Source organism: Macrotis lagotis, chromosome 1 (genome assembly GCF_037893015.1).
Source record: "Macrotis lagotis isolate mMagLag1 chromosome 1, bilby.v1.9.chrom.fasta, whole genome shotgun sequence".
Lineage (NCBI taxonomy): Eukaryota > Metazoa > Chordata > Mammalia > Peramelemorphia > Peramelidae > Macrotis > Macrotis lagotis.
This window is the reverse complement of record NC_133658.1, coordinates 203,275,197-203,290,502: the sequence shown is the minus strand read 5'-3', so window position 1 is coordinate 203,290,502 and position 15,306 is coordinate 203,275,197. Positions and strand designations below refer to the sequence as shown.

At 35.5% G+C, this 15,306-nt stretch overlaps 1 pseudogene; it reads left to right on the top strand.

Annotated features, from left to right (window-relative positions):
- The first annotated feature begins 3,915 nt into the window (after nucleotides 1-3,915).
- LOC141515123 (ubiquilin-1 pseudogene) lies at nucleotides 3,916-6,640 on the top strand (annotated as a pseudogene).
- Nucleotides 6,641-15,306: the final 8,666 nt, after the last annotated feature.

Below are 15,306 nucleotides of genomic sequence, written 5' to 3'. Positions count from 1 at the left end.
ACAGAGTTGAAGCAACAAAGATGAGCTAAGAAAGCTAAAAGAACACTTATGGAAAACTTCTTTACAGAAAAGATAATAACAATTGCATGTTGAAAGAAGAAATCAGAGAAAAATCACTCACTGGGGAAGTCTCAAAAGAGTCTATGCATTGACCTCAAATCCAAAAGCTGGTAGAAGAGCTTAAAAAAGAATGTGAAAACTAAAGAAGAGAGGAAGAAGAAGAATGGAAAAAAGAAATGAGCATACAGAAAAAAATGAAAAATTTACCAGAGAAATCAATTCTTTTAAAAAGGAAACACAAAAGATAATTGAAGAAAATTAAACCCTAAAAAATAGATTTGGCATAACTAGAAACCAATGAATCTACAAGACTTCAAAATTCCTAAATAAATAAATAGCTAGATAGAAAAATGAATGAATGTATATACATACACATATATAAATGAAAAGCCTGAAAAAATTGAAGAAAACATAAAGTAACTTAGGAAAAACAAATGACCAGGAAAATAGGTCTAGAAGAGATAATCTACAAATCATTGCAATATGAGAAAGCATAGATAAAAAGAACCTAGTATCATATAAGAAGTTATCAGAGAAAACTGTTCAAATGTGCTAGAACAAGAAGACAATATAGCCATTGAAAGAATATACAGAACCCCTTTAGAAAGAGACCCCAAGATAAAAACACCAAGGTCTATTATAGCCAAATTCTGTGGGAAAGTTGGAAGCTCAACAAAAGAGAGGACTTCCAGAATTCCTGAAATGAAAACCAGGACTCAACAGAGAATTCAATAACCAAAAAGGCAACCAAAGAGATGTAAAGAGGGGGTAAAAAAACAACACAAAAGAAAATAAATGTTAGTCAAGATCATCAAATTTTATACAACCCCAAAAGCACTCTCTCTACTTCTAACTCTTTAGAATTTTAATTCTCTAGGGTAATTAATAATTCAAATATAATTGAAGAAATTGGACTTAGAGGATGTGGGTATAGTTGGGTCTTGCATCTCTCTTGAAGAGACCCAAGATAAAATGAGTACGTTTGAGATAAAAAGCCCTGATGAAAAGCAGGAGTGTTAACTCTAAACTTAAGTGTCTCCTTATCTTTTCATGCACTGTAATTTTGCTGTATAAACAAGCCTTAGTATATTCTCTGATGAGGGCATCAAAAACATAGCAGTCCTGAGTAAGTGTCTCCCTTAATTCACAATCATTTGTAAAGTTCTCTAGTGAAATGTTCAGAGCTACCTAACACTTACAGCCCTTTGAGATCCTTTTAGTTAATTAAATCATGGTTAGATTTAATCCTTATTTTATTTATCAAGGGGTTAAGCACTCTGCTGTGTGTGGGTAAAGTGTAGAAGAAAATAACCTTAGGGGGAGATAAAAATACTTAATAAAATAATTTGGCTCTGAATGATACTTTGACTCATGGGTCCTTTGGGGGTACTTGAAAAGGGGATAAGGTAAAAATGATTATAATTCAATGTAATTTCTCATGAAAAGAATAATTCTAAGGAGACATAAGAGGGAAGGTACTTAGTGACTTTGAGACCACACTGCTTATCAACCAATCGAATCTGTGATGGTACTTTGATTACACTTTGCATTTAATCAAGCAATCAATTAATCAAGCTGTGATTGCTGATATCTAATTAATAGTACTTAAGTGATTAAAAAACAGGTGAAGAAGCACAAAGATGTATAATTTGAGAGGGAAAGAAGGGAGAGTGTGAACATTGAGTAAATGCTATTCAATAGATTTGGTCCAGAGTGAAAATATGATACATTCTCACTTTGGTTTAAAAATATATCCTACTCGATAGGGAAGGGGGAAAGGAGAGATAAGGGAAGCAGGGATGTATAAAAGGGACATATAAAAGTGAAAATAAATTGAAAGTTAAATTTTAAAAGAAACTGAATGAAGACAATCATAAATCACTTCTCATGCTAGTAAAATCATGTCTAAATAATTGGAAAAATGTCAGTTGCTCATGGTTAGCCTGAGCTAATATAATAAAGATGGCAATTCTACCCAATTTAAATTATTTATTCAGTGACATACCAATCAGTTTACCAAATAACTATTTCACCAAACTAGAAAAAATAGTAATAAATTTCATCTGAAACAGCAAAAGGTCAAGAATAGCAAGGGAACTGATGAAAAAAACATAAAAAAGGGTGGCATAACTCTAACATATCTAAAACTGTACTGTAAAGTGGCAGTCATCAAAAATCCCTGGTACTGTTTAAGAAATAGAATAATATATCAGGGGATTATGATAGGTTCAAAAGAAACTAGAAAATCACCACAGTAATCTACTATTTGACAATTAGCTTCTGGGATAATAACTCATTATTTGACAAAAATTGTTGGGAAAACTGAAAAATAGTATGGCGAAAAATAGTCATAGACCTATGTTGCATGCCCAATGCCAAAATAAGATCATAATGAGTACAGAATACATATATAAAGGGTGGCACCATAGATAAAGTAACAGTTAAAGAAATTATCTATCTGATCTATGGAAAGGGGACAAATTTACAATGCTATCTCCATCCAGAGGAAGAAAAAGAAAACAAAACAATAAAAAAAATGAAAAATCCTTCAGAATCTGATGAACACTATAAAAATCATCTTTTATGTGTCTCTTTCCCTTAATCCTAATTCCTCATAAGGAAAATGAGTAATCTGTAAATACATTGATTAAAAATATATATGTGTGCAATGCTAACCTAACTGTTTGCCACTGAGGGGAGAAAGGTGGGAAGGGAGGGTGGGTAGAAGGATATTTTATATCTTACAAATATACATGTGTATATGCATGAATGTTGAAAAACTTTGAGAACAAGAATTTGTAAAAAATAAAATACCAATAAAAATAAATTAAAGAAAAGAACACGACAGTGGAGGGCTTATCTTTCCAAAAATATTTATAACAACTCTTGTTTTTGTAATGACAAATCATAGCAAATTAAAATGGAGACCAACATTTTGGGGAATTGATGAAAAAAGCCGTTTTTAATTGTTTGCAACTCTTTGTGATGCCATTTGTTTGTGTGATTATGGTTATTTTTTGCCAAGATACTAATGTTGTTTGTTATTTCAGGCTCTAGCTCAATTTACAAATGAGGAAACTGAGGCAAACAATAATGATTTGTCCATGTTCAATGGCCAGTGTCTGAGGTTAGATTTGAACTCAGGAAGATGAATCTGATTGATTTCAGATCTAGCACTCTCTCCACTGTGCCACTTTACTTGTTCCTAAGGCATATTCATATAATAGAATATTGAAGTATTATACATATTGAACAAATTGCCCCTTTTAGAGAAACCAAATAAGATTTATTAAAAAATGAGGCAGATTAAAGAGAACACAGCCAGGAAAACAATTTGTTCTATGATATCGATATTGTAAAAATGAACATTTTGGAAAGATTTCAGGATGCTGATAAATAAGATGAACCATTATTCTAGAAGAAAACAATGATAAAGAATTCCGCTCACCTAGATAAAGAAAGATAATGAGTTAATATGTAATTTTGGATGCACTCAAGTAGAAAATTTGTTTTGCTTGACTATGTTTATTTGTTACAATTTGTTTACCCATGGGAGGTGGGAGGACTGTCAAAGGAAGATGAAAATAAATAATTGGTAGTTTAAAAAATAGATACAAAAGAAAAACGTCAACAGGCTTGATTCCATGTATTTATCGATAGATTGAGAGAGAAATATAGAGGAAGAGAGATAAAGAGGTATCAGGTCTGAGTGCCCAGCGTTGGCAGCGCCTCATCCGCTGGGGGAGGGGGCGTCGTCATCTTCCCTCCCCTCCCCCCACGCCCTCGGCCTCGGGGCGTCAGTCTGCGCCTGCGCCGCGCCACAGCGAGGCCTGGCTCCTCCCCTGAGTCACCGCCGCCGCCATGGCCGAGAGTGGCGGGAGCCCCGGCCCCTCGGGCAGCCCCGCGGCCGACAATGCCGCCACCCCCGCCACCGACCCCAAGATCATCAAAGTCACTGTGAAAACCCCGAAGGAGAAGGAGGAGTTTGCGGTGCCCCAGACCAGCTCTGTGCAGCGGTTTAAGGAAAAAATCTCCAAACGATTCAAGGCCCATCCTGATCAACTTGTGCTAATATTTGCTGGAAAAATTTTAAAAGATCAAGATACCTTGAGGCAGCATGGCATACACGATGGACTGACAGTTCACCTTGTCATAAAAACACAGAACAGACCTCAGGACCATCCGGCTCAGCAAACAAACACCACTGGAAGCCCTCCCGCCACGTCAGCCTCTCCCAGCAGTGACCCCACACCAGTTTCTACAAATAGTAACCCTGCTGGTTTAGCTGGCCTCGGAGGGCTGGCAGGCCTGAGGAGCCTGGCCTGGAATACATCCAGCGTCTCTGAACTACAAAGTCAAGTGCAGCGGCAGCTCATGTCCGACCCCGCAGCCATGGCCCAGATTATGGAAAATCCCCTTGTTCAGAGCATGCTTTCAAATCCTGACTTGATGAGACAGTTGATTATGGCCAATCCTCAAATGCAGCAGTTAATTCAACGAAATCCGGAGATTAGTCATATGATGAACAACCCGGATATAATGAGACAAACACTAGAACTTGCAAGGAATCCAGCAATGATGCAGGAAATGATGAGAAATCAAGACAGAGCCTTGAGTAATCTTGAAAGTATGCCAGGAGGATACAATGCTTTGCTGCGTATGTACACTGATATTCAGGAACCAATGTTGAATGCAGCACAAGAACAGTTTGGTGGTAACCCATTTGCTTCACTGGTGAGCAATTTATCCTCTGGTGAAGGAAGTCAGCCTTCCCGTACAGAGAATAGAGATCCTTTACCTAACCCATGGGCTCCACAGTCTGCTGCCCAGAGTTCAACAACCAGCAGTAATACCACCAGCAATGTTGATGGCACTGGTAGCAATGTCAGCAGTAGCACTAATAACTCTACTGGACAAAGTAACATTATGCCAAATCTGGGACCTGGAGTGGGAGCTGGCATGTTCAACACACCAGGAATGCAGAGCTTATTGCAACAGATAACTGAAAATCCACAGCTTATGCAAAACATGTTGTCAGCACCCTACATGAGGAGCATGATGCAGTCACTAAGCCAGAATCCTGATCTTGCTGCACAGATGATGCTGAATAACCCCCTATTTGCTGGAAATCCTCAGCTTCAAGAACAAATGAGACAGCAACTTCCAACTTTCCTCCAGCAAATGCAGAATCCTGACACACTATCCGCAGTGTCCAACACTAGAGCGATGCAAGCCTTATTACAAATTCAGCAGGGTCTACAGACATTAACAACAGAAGCATTGGGGCTCGTACCAGGGTTTACTCCTGGCCTGGGGGCATTGGGAAACACTGGAACCTCGACAGGAACTAATGTGTCTAGTTCAGCACCTAGTGAAAACACAAGTTCATCAACAGGCACTACAGAACCTGAACACCAACAGCTTATTCAACAAATGTTACAAGCTCTTGCTGGGGCAAACCCTCAGTTACAAAATCCAGAAGTCAGATTTCAGCAGCAACTGGAACAGCTCAGCGCAATGGGTTTCTTGAACCATGAAGCAAACTTAGAGGCTTTAATAGCAACCGGAGGAGATATCAATGCAGCCATCGAAAGGCTACTGGGATCCCAGCCATCATAGCAACATTTCTGTATCTTGAAAAAATGTAATTTATTTTTGATAACAGCTCTTAAATCTTTAAAATACTTGCTTTATTTCATTTTGACTCTTGGAATTCTTTCCTCTTAAAAACTAAACCAATGCAATGCATTTTAAGGTGGACAGTAGGTTTTTTTTTTTCCAACAGTGGGAATCAATGCTTTTTCACTCAAATGTGTTGCATGCATCAAACATTTCTCTTTGTTCTGCATTTATTGCGATTTTTGGAAACAAGTATCAGCTTTTACAGTTGGGTGAACAGGTTTTGTCCTTTTTAAACATTAGTCTATGCTAGTAATTTATGTAGAATTAAAAAGTATTGAAAAGAAACATTATTTGATGCTATAATTTGTGGTACATTATAGCATATTGTGACTTAGGCATGTACTTTTGCTAGCAGAGTGCTCTAATATTTATACCACTTAATGACCATTTTTGCTTCCTTTGTATAAAATACGGTATGCACATCTGAAACTTGTGCATTTTGAGAAATATCTATTGCAATAGAAAAACAGCAGGACATTTGCAACCAAAAGTAAGAGAACAAATATGAAAACAGGTACTTCCGTAATTGTGTAGAATCTTACAAGCAACTTTGATAAACATCTCTCAGCAAAAGTGCTGTTTAGGCAACTTCATTAAAAATATAGTAAAAATGCTGATCTTGGTTAGCTCTTTAAGTATACGTTTAATGGTACAGAAAACTATATTGTAACATTGTCTTGACATTCACAGATCAACTGTAAATTACCTGAAGAAGCACTGTATTATTCCCAGAAAGTGCTTTTGCCTAAGGCTTTTCAGCTTTATTATAGCGATTCTAACATGCATTATGATTTGTAATTAGAAATGTTACTTTCACTGAAAGTGTTGTGATATTTCAATTACTTTTAACCACCATGTGAAAATAAAACTTTCTTTTGGGTTTATCAGCTACTCTTGTGCACAGGTAATAAATGAATTAAAAATGATTTATGAGCCACTTGTTTCCGAAGTGTTTTGGTAGTTCAATAAGACTAGTTGAACATTATGCTTTTCAGAGGCTCAGAAGGGAGAAATTTTGAAGGAAATCTGCCAAATTGGTCCAGGATTATATCTGGTAACCAAGAATCTTATTTGAATTGAAATGGATATTGGAAAGTATAAAAATATAATTTACAGATGAAAGATCAAGAGCTGTTCTAACTATACAGTAAGAACATTTGTCTTTTCTTTATACAGCCTTTCTTCCAGAGAACTCCTATTTGCCTAATTCTCAAACTGTTAATGGTGGTATATTCCTTTAGGACCAATTCAAAGATGACCTAAAAGTTAGTCATACATTGACTGACGAGTTCAGTATTCTCTTAGGTCAGTTTTTTTTTTCCCCTTGTGTATAGTTTTAAAAAACTTAAATATGTTCAGGTAACATGGGCGCAGACCAATAAAATCAAGGGAAGTTCACTTCTATTACTTCTGTAACTGCTTGCTACAAAAAACGTTGTGGAGGCCATATTGCCCCATTAATCTGTTCAGACACTTTTCCTTGGTGGGAATAATGTACAGTATATAGGCACAAAGAGTGTAACTTGAGATAGCAATGATATTCACATGTCTGCTCTTTCTTCCTTGTTCCTCAATATCGTTAAGTACCAACTTCTGTACTGGTGAATGGTGGTATTTAGTTGTGGGAAAGTGTCATAGCCAATTTGACAATTTATTAATCACAAAATAACAATAATTCTCTAGCTTTTACACTTAAAAAAGAGGTATCAGGTCAATTATAGCAGCCAAAGCTGAAACTTATCTATATAATTGTTTTAGAATTAATAATAAAATATCACAAACCCAAAGCATTTGGGGATTTGCAAATGAAAGTTCACCAGACAGCTCTAGGAAATAGGTAGTAAAAACATTATGATGATCTCCATTTTCCAACAAGGAAGCTTAACCTCAAATATGCTAGATGACTTATGTCAGCATTATAATAAGAACTTAGAATTAGTGCCTCCAAGCTCAGGACACAATCTTCTGTAGCTACTGTGTTTCTTAAATTTACCAAATTTAATTTCATTCAGTGATAGACCAGTAGCAGTGAAGGCAAAATTTGAATACTTTTATCTAACCCAAGGAGTAAATTATTTATTGACGTTTATTGTTATTCAATTTTGTCAGTCACTCTTAATGCCCAAGATGATGTGTTTTTTCCTTCTTTATGAGGGAACCACAATAGTTCCATATAAAGGGCAAAATAAAGAAAAATAACTTTCAGTCACCTTGCCACATTAAGATATTTCAGACATAATAACGAAGTACTATTTATGTATGAGAATTAATCAAGCATTTTCACTATAAAGGACCATGCTGTTGAGTGCAATAGCTCTAATTGCTACCACTCTTTTGTTTTTACAGTTCAGATTATGGGTGAAGAAAGGAGAAGTGCTTGATTGTACCTTAGGATGTTCACAGAATTTCTACTAATTTTGAATCTCAAATTTAAAATTCATTCCTGTAAAATAAAGAAAATTAGACAAATAATTTAAGGTTAACTTCCCCTTTACAGTTTTTCATCTAATGAAATTTCATATTTTTTCTCATTTGCTTTTATTGTTTTTTTCCAGTCATATGTTCCTCTACTGTGCTTTAACCAAAACATTTATTCAATAAAATCAATACAGATCACATATATTTAATAACTATATTTTTAAAAAAACTTTTAGTTTTGAATCTTACTATTTCCCTTTAATCTCACTTTGCCACTCTCCACAGAAGGTAGTCTCATAATCTTTACATTGTTTCCATGCTATACATTGATCCAAATTGAATGTGTTGAGAGAGAGAAATCATACCCTTAAGGAAAAAATGAAGTGTAAGGGAGAGCAAAATTACATGATAAGATAACATTATTTTTAAATTTAGAGCTTATAGTCCTTGGTCTTTGTTCAAACTCCACAATTCTTTCTCTGGATACAGATGGTATTCTCCTTTGCAAATACCCTAAAATTGTGCCTGGTAGTTACACTGATGGAAAAAGGTCATTAAGATCGATCATCACCCCCATGTAGTTGTAAAGGTGCACAATGTTCTTCTGGTTCTGCTTTTCTTGCTCAGTGTTAGTTCATGCAAATCCTTCCAGGCTTTCCTGAATTCTCATCCCTCCTGGTTTCTAATAGAACAACAGTGTTCTATAACATATATCTATATCACCATTTATTCAGCCATTCCCCAATTGATGGACATTCACTCAATTCCCAATTCTTTGTCACCACAAACAGAGTTGCTATAAATATTTTTGTACAAGTGATGTTTTTGCTCATTGTCATAATCTGTTCAGGTTATAGACCCAGTAGTAGTATTGTTGGATCAAGGGGTATGCACATTTTTCATTGCCATTTGGGTATAATTCAAAATTGATCTCCAGAAAGGTTGGTTGATTTCACAGCTCCACCAACACTGTTTTAGTGTCCCTTCCATCATTGGTCATTGTCCTTTCTGGTCATATTCACCAGTCTGAGAGTTATAAGGTGTACTCCAGATGCTTGAATTTACATTTCTCTAATCAGTAAAAATTTAGAACAATATTTCATATGGCTATGGTTCACTTTGATTTCCTCATCTGTAAATTGTTTTTGCACATCTTTGATCATTTGTCAATTTAGGAATGGATTTTTTTTATAATTTTGACTCAGTTCTATATATATATTTTAGAAACGAGTTTGTTATTTTAAGAAATACTAGTTGCAAAATTGTTTCCCAATTTAGTACCTTTTTTCAAATCTTGGTTACTTTGGTTTTGTCTGTGCAAAAGCTTTTTAATTTAATGTAATCGAAATTATCTAGTTTGTTTGCTTTTAGTTTTTTTTTTTTTTTTTTTTTTTTTGCAAGGCAAGTGGGGTTAAGTGGCTTGCCCAAGGCCACACAGCTAGGTAATTATTAAGTGTCTGAGATCGGATTTGAACCCAGGCACTCCTGACTCCATTGTGCCACCTAGCTGCCCCTCTAGTTTGTTTTTAATGATGTTCTCCATCTATTCTGTAGTCATAAACTTCTTCCTTTTCCATAGATCTGACAGGTAAACTATTACTGGATCTCCTAGTTTGCTTATAATATTGTTTTGTTATGTCTAAATCCTGTATCCATTTTTATCTTATCTCAGTACAGTGTCTGAGGTGTTGGTCTAATTCAAGTTTCTTCCAATTTTCCAGTTTTTATAGAAGAGAGAATTTTTATCCCAAAAGTGGACTCTTTGGTTTTATCAAATAGCAGATTTCTATAATCATTTCCTGCTATTGCACCTAGTCTATTCCAGTGATCTACCACTCTGTTTCTTAGCCAATACCAGACAGCTTTGATAACTGATGCTTATTATTAAAATTTTAGATCTGGTAGGGCTAAGACACCTTCTTTTGCACTTTTTGATTCTGGAATTTTTTTACTTTTTTTTCTCCATAGGAATTTGCTTACAATTTTTTCTAACTCATTAAAGAAATTTTTTGGAATTTTGCTTGGTAGGGCACTAAATAAGTAGTTTAATTTAGGTAGAATTGTCATTTTTATTATATTACCTTGGCCTGTCCATGAGTAGTTGATATTTTCTCAATAACTTAAATCTGATTTTATTTGTATGAGTAGTGTTTTCTAGTTGTTTTCAAAAGGTTTCTGAAGCTGCCTTGTCAGGTGGACTCCAAAGTATTTTATATGTTTTATATATATTTTATCTATTTCTGAAGATTCTTTGAATGGGTTTCCACATTCTTGTTCTTTCTGCTGCATCTTGCTAGTCATATATAGAAATATTGAGTATTTATGAGGGATTATTTTTTAGCCTGCAACTTTGCTACAGTTGCTAATTATTACTAGTAGTTTTTTAGATGATTTTTTGGAATTCTCTAGGTATACCATCATGCCACCTCCAAAGAATGAGAGTTTTGTCTCTTCCTTCCCAATTCTAATTCCTTCCATTTCTTTTACTTCTCTTATGGCTGAAACTAACAGTTTTAATATAATATTGAATAGTAGTGCTGATGATGGGCATCCTTGTTTCACCCCTGATCTTATTGGTAATGCCTATAGCCTATAATCATTGCACATAACTTGCTGATGGTTTCAGATAGATACTGATTACTATTGTAATGCTCTCTAGTGTTTTTAGTAGGAGCGGGTACTATATTTTTTCAAGAGTTTTTTCAGGATCTATTCATATAATCACATGGCTTGTTATGATAGGTTTGTTATTGATATAATTAATAATACTAGCACTTTTCCTAATAATGAAACCAACCCTGCATTACTGGGATAAATCCTACTTGGTCATAATGCATCATCCTACTGATAACTTGTAATTATTTTGGTAAGATTTTGTTTAAGATTTTTGAAGCAATATTCATTAGGGGGTTAGGTCTATAATTTTCTTTCTCTTTTTTGACTCTTACTGGTTTAAGTATCAACACCATTGGTGTCATAGAAAGAGTTAGGCAGAGTTCCATCTTCACCAATTTTCTAAAGAGTTTATATAGAATTGGAACCTACTGTTCCTTAAATGTTTGATAAAATTCACTTGTAAACCCATCTGACCCTGGAGATTTTTTCTTAGCAAGTTCAATATTGGCTTCTTAAATTTCTTTTTCTGAGATAGGGCAATTTAAGTATTTTATTTCCTCTTCATTTAATCTGGGGTGATTTATATTTTTGTAAATATTTATCCATTTCACTTATATGATCAAATTTATTGGCAGACAGGTAGACTAAATAATTTTGAATTATTTCATTAATTTCCTCCTCATGGTGGTGAGTTCACCTTTTTAATTTATGGTGCTAGCAATTTCATTTTCTTCCTTCAATTTTTAATCAAATTAACCAGAGGTTTATCAATTTTGTTTTTTTTTTCATTAAACCAACTCTTGATTTTATTAATTAGTTCAATAGTTTCTTTGTTTTAGATTTTCTTAATTTCTCCAAGTTTTAGAATTTCAAATTTGATTTTTAATTGGGGGATTTATTTTGTTCTTTCTTTAATTTTTTTAGTTGCATGTTTACTTAGTTGAATTCCTCTTTTTCTAATTTGTTCATGGAACCATTTAAAGATGTAATATATGCCCTGAGAGCTTCCTTGGGTGTATCCCATAAGTTCTAGTATTTTGTCCATTATTGTCATTATCGAGGATGAAATAATTAATTCCTTCTATAATTTGTTGTTTGATCCACTCCTTCTTTAAAATGAGGCCATTTTATTTCCAATTAGTTTTATGTCTACTTATCCTTGGCCCATTATTGCATGTGACTTTTATTGCATTATTATCTGAGAAAGATGTATTCACTATTTTTCTCTTTCTGCAATTGATTATTAGGTTTTGGATCGCTAGTACATGATCAATTTTTGTGTATGTGCCATATAGTACAGAAAATAAAGTATATTCCTTCCATTCTGATTCAGTTTCCTTCATAGGTCTATCATGTCTAGGTTTTCTAACAATCTGTTTAACTCTGTAATGTCCTTGGTTATTTTATGGTTAGATTTATCTAAATCTTCCACCTGGATGAGATCTCCCACTAATAGAGTTTTGCTGTCTATGTCTTCCTGTCACAACTTCAACTTCTACTCTAAGAATTTGGATGCTGTACCATTGGATGCATATATATTTAGTATTCAAATTATTTTGTTGTCTATGGTACTTTTTAGGAGGACATATTTTTTTTCCTTAACTCTTTTAATGAGATCTATCTTTGTAGCTGCTTTGTCTGAAATAAAGATTGCTTCTCTTGCTTTTTTTTCATTTCAGCTGAAGCAAAATATGTTTTGCTCTAACATTTTACCTTTAATTTATATGTTTCTCTTTGCTTCAAATGAGTTTATTGTAGCAGCATATTGTAGGATTCTGGTTTTTAATCCACTTTGGTATTCATTTATGTTTTAAGGGAGAGTTCATCCCATTCTCATTCAAAGCTATAGTTACTAACACATTATTTCCCTCTATGCTATCATCCCTATGTTTGTATTTTTCCTTTTTTCACTCCATCCATATTCCCTAGTATTTTGTTTCTAAATACCACCACTTTCAGTGTGTTTGACCCCCCATATTCATTCCCCCATCTCCATTTTTCCCCATTTTCCTTTGTCCCTTCTTTCTTCCCTTCCTTCTGTTAGTTCCCCTTTTCCTCCCACCTCCCCATTTCCTATTTTAGTACTTGAAAGGTATGATAGTTTTCTTAAATTAACTGAATGTATGTATGTATGTATGTATGTATGTTAACTTTAAACCTAATCTGATGAGAGTAAGATTCAGGCAGTTCTCATCTCCTCCCTTCTTTCCCTTTACTGCATTAAGTCCTTTGTACCTCTTATTGTAATGAGATAAATCTGATTAATCTCCTCAGACTCTTTACTGTCCCCCTTTTTAATGAGGTATTGTTTTTAAATCATTCTATGTGAGTCACAGAAAAGTCATGTATATCCAATCTTTCTGGCTAAGTATACTATCTCTAATAGAGTTATAATTCTGGAAAGTTGTGAGAGTCTTTCTCCCATTCTGGGATAAAGATAGTTTCATCTTATTGGGTAGAAGGTGTTTTTTCCCTTTACTCCCCCCCCCTTTTTTATCTTATCACATGTCTCTTGAGTCTCCTGTTTGATATTCAAATTTTCTATTTATCTCTGTTCTTATAATCAATATAACTTGGAAGTCTCTATTTTCTTAAATGTCCATCTTTTCCCCTGGAAGAGAAGGCTCAGCTTTGCCAGATAGTGGATTCTTGGCTGCATTCCATGCTACTTTTCTCTTCAGAATATTGCATTCCAGGACCGTTGATCCCTTCATGTTAATACAGTCAGGTCCTATGTAATCCTTATTGTTGCTCCTTGGTATTTAAATTGTTTCTTTCTGTCTGCTGGATTTTCTCTTTTATCTGATAGTTTTGTAATTTGGCCACAATATTCCTTGGTGTTTTCATTTTGGGATCCCTTTCAGGAGAGCATTGATGCATTCTTTCAATAACTATTTTGCCCTCCTAGTCCATGATGTGAGGGCAATTTCCTATCACTAAATCTTGTAATATTAAGTTCAGATTTTTTTCTCTTCAATATTTTCAGGGAGGCCAATTATTCTTGAATTGTCTTTCCTGGTTCTATTGTTGAGGTCAGTGGTTTTGCTGATTTGGTGTTTTAATTTTTTCTTTGTCTTCTTGGGTTTGTTTAAAAGATTCTTGTTGTCTCATGAATGTTGCCTCCACAGACTCCAAACTTGTTTTAGAGAATAATGTTCCCCACTTACCTTGCAACTCCTTTTCCAATTGGTCATTTCTGTTTTGGAAGGAGTCTTTCATTTGACCAATTGAGGCTTTGAGACAATAGTTTTCTTTTTTGCATTTGTCCAATTGTATTTTCCAAGAATTTGTTTCCTTGTAGCAAGGTGTACATTTTCTCTCGCAAATTTTCCAACTGATTTTTAAACTCCTTTCTGATTCCTTCATGGAAGTCTTTCTGGACTGGACACCAAATCGTATTCTTCTCAGAGGTCCTAGATCTCTCTGAGTTAGGGTCTTTACTTTCTAGGTAGTTTTCTATGGATCCCTTTCAACCAACTTTTCTTCATTTTCTAAAGATCTTGTGTTGGGGGAGAGGCTGGTTCACAGAGGTTTGGTGCTGAGGTCTCTAGAGACATTGCTCCCTGGGTTTAATAACTGCAAGTGGGCCCACCAGTAGGGGGTGCTGATTCACCAGTAGGGGGTGCTGATTACTTTCTCTGGAGTGTCTGTGACTTTTATTTGTGGCCCTCTTCCTAGGCCTGGAGGTGTCAGTGGTGCTGCTGGATTATTTTATCCTAGAACAATGTGGGCTGTGCACTGGGGCAAAGTAATTAATCTGCCTATTTAAATGAGGGAACTCTACTGTCCAAGTCTGAGCCTGGAGGTGGGGTTGGGGGGCAAGTGGGGTTGCACTGCTGCTGTGTTTGTTCTAGGAAAATGGTTCAACTGAAATGAATGTATGGAGTCGGAGGTCCTCCAGACCCATGGAGCCCAGCAGAGTGATGTCCAGCTGCACTCTGCAGCTTTCCGCCATGAAACTCGCCCTCCAACTCTGCCAGAGCACCCCAGTCAGTTTCCCAGCCAAAACCTCCACTCCCCAACACCTCCAAGGTTTGTTTTTAGGTTAGTCTGGCTCTCACACTGCCCTGTTGACTCTCTGTTCTTGACTCCCAGCTCACTGACAATCCCCCAAAACAGACCTTGTTCTTAGATGTTCTTCTCCTATCGTCTTTTTTTTGTGTTTTGAAGATCAATTTTTTTAGGGTTTTTTACAAAGCAAATGGTGTTAAGTGACTTGCCCAAGGCCACACAGCTAGGTAATTACTAAATGTCTGAGGCCAGATTTGAACTCAGGTACTCCTGACTCCAGAGCCAGTGCTCTATCCACTGCTCCATCTAGCCGCCCTGCATAGATTGAATTTCTGTTAAGAGTTTTGCTTCATCTTATATATAAAGGAAGATAGGACAGCTTTTGGTAGGCATACATGCTTATTGAAGAGATTTGTTTTGATTACAAAACTGACCCCAGTATTATGGTGCTACCCTTTCCTGTAACCACTCCAGAAAAATGCATATCCATTTCTCTGACTTCAGTACACTTGCCTTCAT